General features: G+C 35.8%; 1 protein-coding gene across 1 annotated transcript in view; it reads right to left on the bottom strand.

Moving 5' to 3' along the window:
* abca2 (ATP-binding cassette, sub-family A (ABC1), member 2) overlaps positions 1 to 15,704 on the bottom strand; it is an 89,919-nt gene that overhangs the window by 63,305 nt on the left and 10,910 nt on the right. The gene's annotated exons all lie outside the window — the stretch shown is intronic.

The following is a 15,704-nucleotide window of genomic DNA, read 5'->3' as shown; positions in this document are numbered from 1 at the left end:
GCATTATTTCGACTTCTTTCTTATTTGCACTCTCTCTCTCTCTCTGCAGGAGGCTCTTTTTGGACAAATCTGAAGTTACTGAGAAATAAGCTGTTGGTTGAAGTGTAGACTACAATTAGGAACTCATAGGGTTATAGCCAAGGATGCTATTTATAGCTGAACTGAGATCAGCCTCTTATTCTTCCTCCCTCTACGAATGCGTGCGGCTGGCTGCCATCTGTGCTTGACCGAGAGAGGCTGATCTCAAATCAGTATCTAAGGGCATCCTGTCCTGACCACAATGTGTCTTTCACTGCAGCACAGCATCACGCTGACCCCACATCCCGTCTCTGTTGACAAGTGACAAGAGAAGGTGCAGAGGTTTTTCTCTCGCTGTTATACATTCTCCCCTTCTCTGCCATTTCTGAAGGTCACAACAAACAAGAAGCTCCTTTTACATGCATCTCTCACAATACACAAAGCCGCATCTGACACGACACACAAAGCTTCGCTTACAAGACCCTCGGCGCTGAGCACGGGGGGTGTAAACACCAGCCAAAGAGTGTTTGTTTCTTTTTAGAAAGTCCTGTGGCTTATTTAAGCTTTAAAGGGGCAAAGAAAAACATTGCTTCACTCACAGTCAGTTTTAAACTGTAATTTGTATGTTGGAGGCTGTCCATCTATTATTTGTGGAGCTATTGTGTCTGCCTATGAGCACTGCTCTTATACTCAAGTGAAGTCAAGTCTATTTGCATAGCGCTTTTTTTTTTTTACAGTGCACATTGTTTCAAAGCAGCTCTACAGATTGGATTAATTTATTGTGATATATCTTTACCGTGACCCATCTCATGGTACAAGATTTTGGTCATACATCACCCACTGTTCTGCTAGAAAGTTATTACATAATTTAAATGTGGAAGACAGACGGGGCATGCAAACAATCAATCGCTGAGTTACGACAATATTTTGGCACAGGTTGCTATTGTAGTCGTTGGATAGCATCATATCGTAGGGGGAGTAAATCATCTGGCTGGGTGAAGCTGGATCTAGAAGGCCTTGATACCAAAATTTTATGACCTTTATGACTGTGATGGATTATAATGGTGGAGAAACCATAAAAGTATTTTGTTTTGGTAATAATCTTATTTGTCTAATGTAAATATGCAACAACAGTTAAGGCTGGAATACACCACACTACAGATTTTTGCACCGATTTAGAGTCTGGAGGAGTTGACGCACCAAAAGTCAAAGTCAGTCTGCAGATTTGAGTTGACAGATTTAATAGAAAATCACGTAGTGTATGATTGTCACAGACTCTGAATTTTTTTGCTTCAGACTATTGCCGCTTTTCTATTGTCGGAATGAACAGTGGCATATCCAACGGTTTGATATCCATTCAGTCTGAGGATATGAAACATGCTTGATATTTTGAGCCAATTTTAGAACACATATTGTAATAGCAACATGTAGTTTCTGCATGAAACAATGAAATATTTTCATGCTGTTGGATTGCATTTCAACTGGAATGCTCAGCAATTAAATTTTAGGACTACATTGTACAAAGAAAAACCTGAACCTATCAAATTTGTCTAACATGTAAATTATGCAAGTAATTTTAACTTACCAACAGAACTACTGTATAACACCAATATCACCCTAGTGAAATATAAATATGCTAAAATGTATTTGAAATACATTTATTTAATTTCAAGTATACTATAAATACATTTACATATTTATGGACTTAATAAAAATACCCTGCAATTGCACTTTTTGTACTAAACTAGTATACTTAAAGTCTGCAAAGTTGGAACAACTTATTTTGTACTTAATGCACTTTAATCTAACGCACTGAAGAAACACTGAAGTATATTTGATTGTGCTAAAGTGGAACTATTGCAAGTATACTTCAGGCACACTTTAAATTTCTCACATTTAAAGACCAATATTATTCAAAAATCATACAATTCTCATCAATAGTGACATTAAAATACATTTTAGGCTTAATATTGAGAAATGTGCATTGTGCACATGTGGTACTCCAAATACAGTAAAGTTGAATTATAATTTTTATATTAGTAAGTCTAGAGCGTTATGTCAGTAAATATGTTAATAGATTTGAACTACACTTAGTATGAAATAAATGCATTTTAAATATATCACTTTTTTACTAGGGCACCATCACAGGTTGGTAATATTTTTTATGTTTTTATCAATGTTCACCAAGGCTGCATTCATTTAATAAAAAAATACACAAACGGTAATATTGTGAAATATTATTAATTTAAAATAACTGTTTTCTATTTTAACACATTTTACAATGTAATTTACTCGTGTAACAAACCTGAATTTTCAGCAGCCATTACTCCAGTCTTCAGTGTCAAACGAAAACAGTTGTGCTACTTTATATTTTTGTGGAAACATTTTTTTCAGGATTCTTTGATAAATAGAAAATTCAAACGAACAGCATTCATTTTTTTCTTATACTGTAATACACACACACACACACACACACACACACACACACACACTTCAGTGCAATAACATTTCCCAACCAAACCCAGACACCATTATGCACTACAATATTCTAGTTAGTGTCTTTCAGCTGTCCACTCTTACACTCATACTTTATCTGCTAAAACACTTTCCATTCACCAAATGACTGAATTACATCTTTGTGCCACTGTCCACCGAGCACAGCATCCATCACCAACCAACAGGCAAATAATGCGAGCTAAAACACGTATCCTCCAATAACAATGCATGCTGAGAGATATGAGGTTTTCTGTCAAGTAAATTTGAGATAATGGAATTGCATTTACTGTGCGAGAACTAGAGAACGGCTCATATAAACCTCCATATACACCTCTGAAAAATCGGTCTTCTCTTTTCTCTGCCAGTCTCTCCCCAAGCAGATCATATGAGCGGAGCCTGCATAATCAGATAAAACTCACATGCACAAAACATCATTTAGCATTCATAATTACATTCTAACCAACGAATGCAAACAGGCCCCACAGTCGCCTGGGATCGAGACACCGAGCGCTGTTTGTGTTTGTGTGAGCTGTGTTTTTGAAATGGGTATGTTTTCTAATTATTATACTGTGCGTGATCAGAAAGTCTGTATGTTTCAGCGATTTTTCCACTGGTATGAGCGCATTTATTGCTTAAAATGGAAGCAATAGCGCCGATGTCCAATAAAATTAGCCACATTTATTACTGGAATAATTACTGATGCAGTACGTAATGCAGTAGTCAATCGCTTTAGCAACACTTTTTATGGTTCATCCCATCAGAATTTAGATTCCATCCCTGTTTTTATATCTGTACCTGCTTGCAAGTGCAAGACTTGGATGTTAGGACTATGTAAAGCTGCTTGGCGAGACAAATACGCCTGTTAAAAGCCCAATACAAATAAATCTACGAAAAAAGTCTTGACCAGGGGCGCATCAGGTACTCACAAGCGAGACTATGGGTGCTCCAGAGAGGGAACAAAATGCCAAAAATCCAATTTTTTGTTTTTGACAAATAAATTTTAACTGAAATGAGTAAGGTGCATTAATGGCAAGTGTGTTGAATGTGCTTCATCTAAAAGGTGTAATGTAGTTACTCGTTCCTCAACTTAAGCTTCGCACTCCAGGCAGCCAGGGCTTGAAGAATGGATTTGTGGTCATTCACACTGGATTGATTACTCATCTTCCCCACTGTTAATACCCAGAAGCTCTAGGCTATAGACATATTTCTCCAGAGACTCACCGGGACATTGCTGCATTTTCATCCCATCAGGTTATACAAAAACAATTCCACCCAGGCAACAACAAAGGACAAGGGACCTCGATAGAACATACAATGCTTCGTTTTCATATGAACAACTCAACTAGATGATATACGGATATAATAGTTCAGGCGCTGAGAGCAGATCATTAAAGTTTATCTGAAAATTAAACCCATTTCACCAACAAAGAAAGCTGAATAAATATTGGTGGATTTGTTCAAACCTCAATACAACAGCACATTCAAAAGTGATTAACAAGTGAACTTTAAGAACTAAAAGCTCTAAAGTTGAAATGGTTCTAACTCCTTGCTCACCTAACTTATAGTTTTAATTACTATCAATGAGCTTTGTGCATTTCACAATGCAGCTCCTTTGCAAAACTCTCTCTGAAATTAGACACACCCAACCTTTGCACCAATGAATTTACATGATTTTCCCATTTGTTTGTGATTACTGGATAAGGATTTAAAAAAACACTTTATACATTTTATGTGTGGGATTGAGATTATGCTTAATATACAAAAAGATTATGCTTAATATACAAATGTCTCCAATAAATCTCTCCTAAAATGTCCTGAAGTTTGAAGGCTGTTACTCTCAATAGACTGTTATCACCCTACCTAACGTTCATAACAACTAGTCAATGACATATTTTAAAGCAGACTGAAAATGTAAAAAAAAAAAAAAAATCATATATATATATATATATATATATGTGTGTGCGTGTGTGTGTGTGTGTTCACTAGGGATGCATGACCATATCAGTTATTGGCTGATATTACAGATTTTTTATTTATATTGAATGGATATTGGGTATTATTTGTGCATGCTAATTTCCACTATTTTTACATTCAGATTACCTTCACATAACAATTCATAAAAGATATTCAATAACACTGGTAAACGTAATCATTGCCAAATCCATTTTTCATACTGTACACAATGTTGTGATGCGTAATTTTCTTTGTAGCATGACTGGTTTTAGTTTTTGGCGATTTATTTTGAATTAATTGGTCAAAAAAGTAAACTATATTATCGCTCTGCGCTATATTAAAATTTGAATATATACGACTTTTCTTGCATACAGTACATAAAGTATTCACATGTAAAGTAATATAGGAAATCTCGGCTACCTGATTTTTTTATTTCATTGCAAAATGTAACTATATCACCCAGCTCTTTATATAAAGTTGGATATATAAATATGTTTTACTTTATCCACATACATTCAGTATACTTGCATTGGGCTGCTTTGAAACAACGGGTATTGTCAAAAGCGCTATATAAATACATTTGACTTTATTTACTTGACTTAATTTATTTAGACAAAAACGGTTCAGAATTTTAATGTTGCCATTTATTGGTATGGCCTAGATTTGTAGTATTGGTGTGTCTCAAATATTAATGTTATCCATGAGGTTTTTCTCAAGGTCGATCCTCTTGACCCTGTGATCCTGCTCACCTCTCACACAGCAATACTTAAGGTATCACTCTCAAAAGACTCTGTTCTTCATCTACTATGACGTTAGGCTCTATTCAGAGATCCTGTTTCTGTTACTCACAAAGGCAGGACTGTGCTTCTCCTGTCCTTATTGAGCTGGAACAATTTGTAACAGCCAATTTTACCCGCTTAGAATTTATTAATCTAACAAAACTTTAAATCTTACAGAAAAGTGGAAATAAAATGCATGTTAGATTCACACACTGTATATGTGAAAATGCACTGCCCTGTGTCTAGAGGCCAGTTACACAGATGGCAGCGTTACAGAAATCTGCTCACCTAATTTAAAGGTTAATTAACCTCTGTGTTCTTTCAGTTGCTAATTCATCTCAGTGTAATGACTGAGGAGAGAGTCATTACAGATGAACCCATTAACTATAAAAAGCTTCTGAAAACAGGAGTCAGAAAAGAGGTGGAATGAGACAAGACATTTACATGCATGTGTTTAAAATTGTATGTAGTCTTCCCTTTTTGTGGGATCACTGTGCATGTGAATTAAACAGAGTCGGAGTCAACATGATTTAAAGGGGTCATATGATGCTGCTAAAAAGAACATTATTTTGTGTATTTGGTGTAATGAAATGTGTTTATGCGGTTTAAGGTTCAAAAAACAAATTATTTTCCACATACTGTACATTATTGTTTCTCCTCTATGCCCCGCCTTTCTGAAACGCGTTGATTTTTACAAAGCTCATCGTCTGAAAAAGCGAGGTGTGCTCTGATTGGCCAGCTATCCAGTGCGTTGTGATTGGCCAAATACCTTAAGCGTGTGACGGAAATGTTACGTCCCTTACCATATTGTGATGCCTGCGGCAACCACATGTGACGACCCCGGGCTGGACTCTGCTTCGTCCACGGTGAAAGCAGATCCGGCGATCGACAGTCCAAAGTTGAAGTATTTCCTCAGCGACCAGCACGGATCAGCTCCAGGCAAAGCTCCTCTTTTGGAAGGCCAAACAAAGTAGTTTCGCTTTCACAACGAAGCATACAGCGCCTTCACGACATGGCGGCGGCAACAATACTGCAGCAAGAATAAAAGTTACGCCGCCTTTCTTTGCGTTAACATTTGGGCGGCGTTATGCAAATCTTCCCACACAGTGATGTAGATATGTGGGGGCGTGTTAGAACGAGCCGTTTTAGGTAGGTGTGGTTGACTCTTAAATTTTATAAAGAATATCTCTTTGGATTTGAGACTTTAGTCTTTGCAACTTTACAGATCTTCTTTATGCACCAAGAGCTTGTAACACTCCAAAGAGAAAGAAAAAATTTAAATCGCATCATATGACCCCTTTAAGAAAAAGGAGATTGAGAGCGAGAGAGAGAGAGAGAGAGAGAGAGTGAGAGAGAGAAGAGGAAGGGTTAAGTACAGGCCAGTGGTGGGTGGCGCTGTCTTTTATATTTGTTGACTAGCTTTATAACTGCTTTCCGTCTCTCAGCACGACCATAAAACAAGATAATACACCATAATACAAATAACTGTTTAATGAACATCTAAAACATTTAGTATAGAATGAATAGAAATATGAAAATTGTAGGCTTTAATTTGCTGTGCATCTTGTCTGGAGGGATCTGCATGCGCAGATTCTATAAAAGTAAACTAAAATCACTACACCCAGTAATGGTTTAGCATATTTAGTAATATTTAGTATATTTCTGATGAGACATATAAAATCACTTTTAATAAACCAAATTCTGTCCACAAAAAAAATTATTTTTGAGATTGACCATCTTTTTTCTTTTCTTTTACAAATAAAGAGATGACTTAATCATTTTCAGAAATGCCGGTGATACTAAGTTGGCTAGATCAATAACTGTTTTTTAGCTAAATCTAATTAGTTTCACAATTGATGAACTCTGCACCATCAACGCTGCTACTGAACTGAATCGAATCAACTCTGAACCGAGTTGGGCTGAATAACAACACTATTGTTTCCTGTTGAGCTGCTTATAGCTGAATTATTCTTTGTTGCATAATTTGATTAACTTTGCACTATTAAACTGAATCAACAGTGAACTGACTTAAGATGAATATACATACTATTATATAGCTGCTTTATAGTTGAACTGTGTTCACTTCATAACCAATTGAACTACACTGAATAAACATTGAACTAAACGGATTAATAATGACACTAAAGCATATAGTGGACAGTGTGGACATAGCATTCATTTGTAGATAACATTGCTAAAAACTAAAATGAATGGGGCGTGGGTATACCAATGTGATTGAGGATGTAAGTATATTATTTATTATTATATATTTTTTCAAAGTTTCATTGTCATATTTTGTGTGTTCTGCATTATGTGTCCACCCCGTCATGTGCTGGTCCACCCTGTCATCTTAATATTTTAAAATAATATTTAAAATAATAATTCAATCATATCTATATAATCCAGTGTGTTCAATAGCTAGGTGTGGGGGCAATAACATGCAAAGAAAAAACTGCATCCGAATATCACCGTTTTCTCCAAATAAGAAAAAATAAAAATACATGTGCAAATTGTATGAGTTTCTTTAAAAACACATGGTTTACATAAAATCTTTTATGTATTTATAATTTGAAAGCAAGCAAATATCTCCGTTTAGGAAAGTGACATCTTTCCTTTCAGAAAATATAATTTGCATCTTAATTTTGCAATGAAAACGTGTATGTCCATGACAGGGTGGACATATCTTATGGTTTATGCTTTGAATAATGGCCCATAATTATCTAAAAACAAAATGTGTGGGAGCTCAGCTAATATGTTTCTATAGTACTTGAGTGTACTGTCTACTATTTATGACATGACATAAAGCGAATGGGAAATTAAAACCCAAATTTTTGAGTATTGTGAGGGGTGAAAGGCACCCTATGGTGATATTAACCCACAACCATTCATGAAATTCCAGTGGGCATTCAGTGTTTTGTACCAAGACAGGTGTAAGGTTGAGAAAGGGCATATTGTCTAGAAAAAAAAAAACGGAATACAGAACCTGACTGTGCCACTTCCTTTAAGGGAGAGAGCGATAAGGGACGAAGGACAGCATGTCAATCCCATCATGAATTATGCACGGCCTGGAGAAGATGAACAGACATGTAACGCTTACCGGAGCTCAAGGCCCGAAGCCCGCAGATGACACAGCAGCTGTAATCTACTGAAGACCTGACTGAGAATCTTCCTCCTAACCTAAATACACTCATCTGCTGAAACAACTCCCTACTTTCTCGGCTTCCTTTGTTTACTGCAGTTCAATCAAATTGAACTAATAAAAATAATTGGAAAGAAAGCAAACAAGGTGGAGGACAGTGGTGTAAAAGAGGAAAAAACATTTAAATAATAGAAGACAGAAAAACATACTATTTAGATATATGAAATATTCAAATTTAAAAACAATTTTAACATACATGGAATTCATATAGAAAATAACTCAAATACACCTCTTGATCAGCATGTTATTATGTTATTATTTGTAGGCATTCAAAAATGTCTAGTTGGTGTAAATGTCCAGAGACTGTCAATTACAAAAAGGTTTCAATTAATGAAATAAAACTTGAAATTAACTTGTACCAGCAAATCATATTCTGCCACCTACAAAATGCATGACATGCATGACTTCATTATGCAAGATACATGTGACGATAAAAAATTAAACCGGAAATTAGACCACAAAAAAACATGACTTTAGTAATTTCGCTATAAACAAATAGCCTGTTTTTGAAAAAGATGTTTGAAAGAGAAGGAACAAGAAAGAGTGCTACTGCTCTCTAATTTTGGAATAAACAATAGCAGGTTTGTCAGCACTTATATTTCTAACATAATTAAATTTTTCATTAGCGTGAACATAATTGTCTGTTTTCAATATAGTGTATAGCTAATAGTAGGGCTGCACGATAAATCGAAATGGAATCGAGATCGCGATTCGACAGAAGCTGCAATTGTCATGCGTATCTTTCAGTGAAGCACGGTTTTGTGATCAGCAGTAAATCTCCATCCAAAGGCCATAGGGCGCTCTCGCACTGAAACTCCAAATACGCCTCGCAGAAGAAACCCAGGAAATGCCTATCGCTGCAGCTGAATAAACAGAAGATTCAACTGCTTTTATTGATTCAACTTGACTAATAAACACACGACTATGGCAATATACGGTTTATCTGAATTCTTATTATTATAATTTTCATTAAAATAAAGTATATTTATAATGCAATACCTTTATCACTGCTTAAATACTATGAAATATGTTGCGTGCCTTATTCTGTGTAAGAAGCCACATCATCTCACAGAAGAATTTATTTCAAACACTCGACTGACGTTTGAAGTGAGTTTGGAGTAAAAATATGCTATTAAATGTGGTATTTTCACATGCTTTCAGATGGAGCAGCATTTACTTCACAGAGTCGTAGTTCACTGAGAAGCTATGCAAACAGCTGTCATCGCGAACGATTTCTTCGATTTCATAATCGCGTAATAAAATCGTCTGCGATATTTTTGCGTAACTTGTCAATGAACTACAGCTATGTGTAGTAAATTCTGCTCCATCTGAAAGCACGTGATGATGATTTTCTGCTGATTACAGAACCGGCTTTTTTAACAAAATGCGCACGACAATCGTATTCGATTAATCGTGCAGCCCTAGCTAATAGCTTATTTCAGAAACGAGACATTTTTCCAAGAAGTAACGGTAGCAAAAATTAGCTGAGGAAATAATTTAACACACTCTGGGAAATCCAGCTCATTTTAGCAAACTGGTTCATTGGGACTGTTCATTTCAATAAACCAGTTTAAAAAGCCAATTCAATTATTCATTCTAGCTGCTCCCAATCCCCACACTGCATTCTTTATAACACTCCCCTCTTAAAGAGATAGTTCACCCAAAAATTACAACTCTGCCATCATTTACTCCCTAATGTTGTTCCAAAACTCCATGACAAAAAGAGATATTTTAAGAAATGTCACACTGTTTTGTGTGTGGGTGTCCATACAATAAATGTCAAGGGTAACAAACTGTTTGGTTACAAATATTAGTCAAAGTATCTGCAAAAGAAATTCGTACAGGTTAGAACAGTCTGTCCTAGTCTCTCCCACACGGCATTCTTGAGATTGCAGACCGCTTCGGTCTCTCGTTGTCCCTAATCACATTCTTTCCCTTTCTCCATCCTTCAACACCACTGAGGGAGGGAGATAATCCCTCTATCAGGCAGAACTTAAGATCGCCTCATGTAGAATAGGAGAGCTGCTTTCCCTTCAGTAAATGGAGTAGTTAGCATTTTTATGCTAACAGCTCTACGCCTCACAGAGCATAGGCTGCACTGTAATAATGAGCGCAATCGTACAAACTGTCTTTACAATGAGAACAGGATTTTGGACGTGAGAGCAATTCACCATATCTTATTTCCATTTTGAAACAAGTAAAGGTCCAAGGCAAAAGTAAAGAAAGATTCTTAACAATACTTTGTTGAAACTGAGTTTTAACTTCTGATTTTGATTCTGTATTGCTCCATGTAGGATACATTTCTTACATACTAAACCCTCGACAGAATGTCCTAGTATCTACTCACAGAAATTAACAATGTCCAGGACATCTCTGTAGGCTGTTGACAGCAGAAGACAGATCTAACTATCATTCTTTTCCCATGGGAAGTCAACCGCATCGTTCCAGTTTGTGTCTATAACCTCTGTGCTGTTGACACGTTAGTCCCTCAAGGCTGTTTCCCACTCTGTAAGTGCATGAAGGATACAGCAGTGAAGACAGCAGCTGTCATAGGCACAAATTAGACCTCATGCCACAGAAAGGTAAGCCTAATTAGAGGAGTATCTCACTTTATGCAGCATCGTTTATTTGAATGGTGGCATATGGGATACAACTGACCTGGAATATCAGAATAGAGCACAACAGTCAGGTTTTGGAAGTAAAAATCCCGCTCATTTTCTCATTAGAGAAACTGTTGACAATTAACCTCTCAATATGAACCTACCATGAGCTTTGAGAGTAAAGAAGACATGGTGATTTCAACTTCATTCTTTAAAAAAGCATGTTCATATTGCCAAATTCCTAATGAAGAACTACACTATACCCATAATCATAAAGTTGCTGTTACCATAGAAACTTGCTAAAAGTGTTCAGCAACAACCTCACACCCCCATGAACTGCAAATGACAATCTAATTTAATCAACCTATTTGTTTGTACTCATACGGTTAAAAAGTTTGAGGTCAGTGTTTTTTTTTTTTTTAAAGAAACTAATTATTTTATTCAGCAAGGATGCATTAAACTGTTTAAAAGTGACAGTAAATAATGTTACAAAAATCTTCCATTTAATATGGAAAGTATTACAGTTTCCACAAAAATATTATGCAGCAAAACTGCTTTCAACAATTATAATTATAATAAATGTTTCTTGAGCACCAAATCAGCATATTAGGAGTAATGATGCTGAGAATTCAGTTTAGCCTTCACAGGAATAAATTACATTTTAAAATATATTAAAATAGAATACAGACAGTTATTTTAAATTGTAATAAAATTTCACAACATTACTATTTTTACTATATTTTTAATGATGCAGCCTTGGTGTTCTTAGGCTTTTACCATTGTGCTCCCATTACACCTGCACCAACATGACTCTCCTGAGAAAATGTATCATCTTACAACCAGGATACTGAATGTGAATCGAAGATGACAGGATCAGTTACAAACCCTTGAAAGTAGACTGTCCTCCATATAACATTTCTCTCTTTTCTGGCATGGTAATCTCCCTCCTTCAGCTTTTTTCTCTCTCTCCCTCCACTAATTCCATTCAGTGTTCACTTTGAATCTGGCTTGGTTAAAGGGAAACTGCAGTCTTCTTTTTCTCTGTTCTCCCTATTTCTAAGTGCTGGGCTGTGAAAGGAGAACATCTTGGCACATAAACACCCTCTGCAGAGAAAAGCACAGAAAAAATTAATTGATTCACTGGCTCGTTTTTTTTATGTGTGATGCCTGGGAAAAATAATACTAGCCGACCAATGACAGAGGCCTTCTGGGAAGATCTTAACACTTTCAAGCCTACAAGATCTGCTAAGGTTTTGATAAGACTGTGTACTCTGTTTTAACAATTATTATGATTTTTAAAGGTCATTTTGATTAAATATTGTGCAAATAAATATTTCAATGTAATTTATTTAATTGTGTGCATATCACATTTTCTAATATTAAATTGTCCTATATCATTCAAATGCACATTTGTGAAATATCAACCATTAGTCACCCTGCTGTCTATCGACAGTAGAAAAGATTATTTAAAAAAAGCCTATTATAATGCATAAATAGCATGAACAATCAAAGCATCAGCAAAATATCTGATTGGTCAAGACTGTGAAGCACAATTCTGCCTTTCTAATGATGTAATTTTCTTATTGTCTCAGAGGTCTTTGCATGACAAATCACAAAATTAAGGTGAAAAGGAACATTTATAATAGATGAATATTTCATGTTTATCAAAGTGGTAAATATTTCATGAAATGCTTTATACATGAGGACAAAATTAGCTCAGGCTGAGAGCAATTGCACCTCATTTCAATAAGAACACACACTATTATTCCTCCTGAGGAGGGCGAGGAGGAGAGAGACAGAATGTGAGAGCAGGAAGAAGAAAGGAAGAAAAGAGTTGAAAGAGCAGTTGAGCTGTGGGAAAAGAGAAACTGAGAGCAAGTGTTCTTGAGAATGAGTGGAGAGGGCAGTCGCAGAGTGGTGGATGCAACAGGGCAAGTAAATGGAATAATGATGCTGTTTTCTCTTTGATATTAGCAAAAATTCAATTACAACTGAGATAAGAATTATTAAAGTGGCTTATTCATTTGATGATAGTCTTAAAGTTTAGATCTTAAACTATTAAGGGAAAAAAGCAGTCTGTTGATTTTTTTTTAGGGATGCACCGATATGAAAATTTTGGCCGATACCGATAACCGATTATTCTTTATTTTTGAAAGCCGATAACCGATATGTTGGCCGATAAATCTATATCCAAATTGTTATATACTTTTTGAGAGCCTGATTACAAAAAAGGTCTCATCATTAAAAGCCACATCCCAAACACTTCAACATAAGCAGCCTAGTTTGAACGGTGTACGTTTAAAAAATATTTTTACTCTCCCATTACCAAATTTAGTCATAAAAAAAGTCTTACAAATAAATAAAATAATGCATAAATAATGCAAACAAGTCACTGGACATCATTACACATGTAAAGAATCAAAATGAATGCGCCACAGATCAATAAAACAGAATAGCCTCTGCACGGACAATAATTAAATGATTTTAATTACTAAACCATATTGTTGATGAAAATAATAAGAGAAAAATACAAGTGGTTGTTGTTATTAATAATATATCAATGATTTTGAAAAAGTAACAAATTAATACCACTGTTTTAAATAGCAGCCATTGAGCTGCAGCTCAAGCTGAAGCTGAAGAGCTGAATGAACACGGTAAACTGAAGCGTTTTGCTGGCAGCTTATTTAACTCAAGGAAATGCATCCTGAGATTAATATTAATACAACATAAACATAATATTACAACTTATATATGTACAAAATGACGCAGTTATTGCATGCTATAGTCAGAATGTGTGATCCTGTTGTGGATGCGCTCTTCCCATAACAACGCGCTGAAACACAGCAACTAAACCCAAAGAATGCACAACGTTTTATTATAATAATGTTCTCATTAGAATGTTATATACACGACATTCCCAATCATAGTTATTAATGTTGTGCACTGCTGTTTGAGCTGCGTGTGCTGAGCTAAAGATGATCACCGGTAAACTGAAGCGCTCTTTTAACTTAACCAAACGCATTCTATATGAGATAAATCAGATATACATCAAATAAACACAATATTACAATGTACAATTGCACAAAAGGCTGCAAACGAACAGCGCGCATCTGAAGTGTCTCTGAAGGAAATAATGCATTATTTATCGGCTTTAAGATATCGGCCAAATTTTCTTATCAGGCCGATACCGATAATAGAAAAAATGAGCCGATATGGGCCGATACCGATATGGTGGCCGATATATCGTGCATCCCTATTTTTTTTTATTAAATACATTCCCACACTTACACAACAAAAGTAAACAGATTCACACAGCAGGGCTAGGAGAAGAGCCATATATGGCAAGAACATGTACGCTTACACACACACACACACACACACACACTGCATGCACAGATAAACTCTTGATATCCATCATAAAAATCTTACATACACAAAAACAGATCAATAACACGCTTTCATGACAGTGTTTGATGGACGGCTTTGATTCATTTCTCTCATTTTCCAGGAAATGGGGCGGGTGACAGTGAGAGAGTAGCATTTTGAAGCTTTTAAAAGATAAATGAAGCAATGGAAAACGGGTCGGGACTCTGCATTGTTGTTGAAACTGTGTTTCGGGGGCGATGATTAACTGTCACACAAGATAACTGTGATTTTTTTATATACATGTATGCGTGTATATATATATATATATATATATATATATATAAATAAAATGTAACATAACAGAATAACAGAATTTTAACCCAGCAGACATGTTCATAAACCTTTAAAAGGGACATAGAGGAGAAACAATAATGTACAGTATGTGGAAAATTATGTGTTTTTTGAACATTAAATGCATATTACACCAAATAATGTTCTTTTTAGCAGCATCATATGACCCCTTTAAAAGGTTTTATTGTATAAGACATTTTATATTTAGTATGTTTAGTATATAAAATAAGTAGGGCTGCACGATAAATCGCATGCGATATTTAACGCCCATCTTGTCAGTAAAGCCGTTCTGTAATCAGCGGTAAATCTCCATCACCTGCGGGCTTTCACATCGAGCAGCATTAACTACACAGAGCCGTTGTTCACTTACGAGCTGCGCCAAACCACGTTCATATTCGCGCGATTTTTTGCGCAGCTCGTCAGTGAACAACGGCTTTCTGACAAGATGCGCGTTAAATATCGCATGCGATTAATCGTGCAGCCCTACCTGTATGCCACTGGATCAGAGTGCTGTCAATTGCTGCCTGATTGTTGCATTTAAAGTTTGCATTTGGAGCGTTCAACAACGCCGTTAGATCAGTGGGCTCTGTCAGTGCTTTGGCAACGTAACACTTTTTTTTTGCCATGCAATAAAGCTAAGTTCAAAGGCCAATTTAAAACATTGGTACAGTAAATAAAGTGCACAAAATCAGTATTTTGTTTAGGCAGTATTTGTGGCACTTGATAAATCATGTTGCGAGATTTGTCCAAAAGGTGTGCTTTTTTTGCGCCAATGCATTGTTAAAAGGATCAGCGTGCCATGTAATATTCCCATATAAACTTTAACATCCAATTAAAAAATATTTGTATAGTAAAATTCGCTAATTCACGAGATCAATACAACCTTTATTAAACCGCTTTGTCGAGTTAAATGCATCCTTACGGAGGTGTCGAAATGCTGAA

The sequence above is a fragment of the Sinocyclocheilus grahami genome, unplaced genomic scaffold, assembly GCF_001515645.1.
Source record: "Sinocyclocheilus grahami isolate Dianchi unplaced genomic scaffold, SAMN03320097.WGS_v1.1 scaffold275.1, whole genome shotgun sequence".
Taxonomy (NCBI): domain Eukaryota; kingdom Metazoa; phylum Chordata; class Actinopteri; order Cypriniformes; family Cyprinidae; genus Sinocyclocheilus; species Sinocyclocheilus grahami.
The sequence above is the reverse complement of the archived record's forward strand: the minus strand, read 5'-3'. Positions and strand labels throughout refer to the sequence as shown.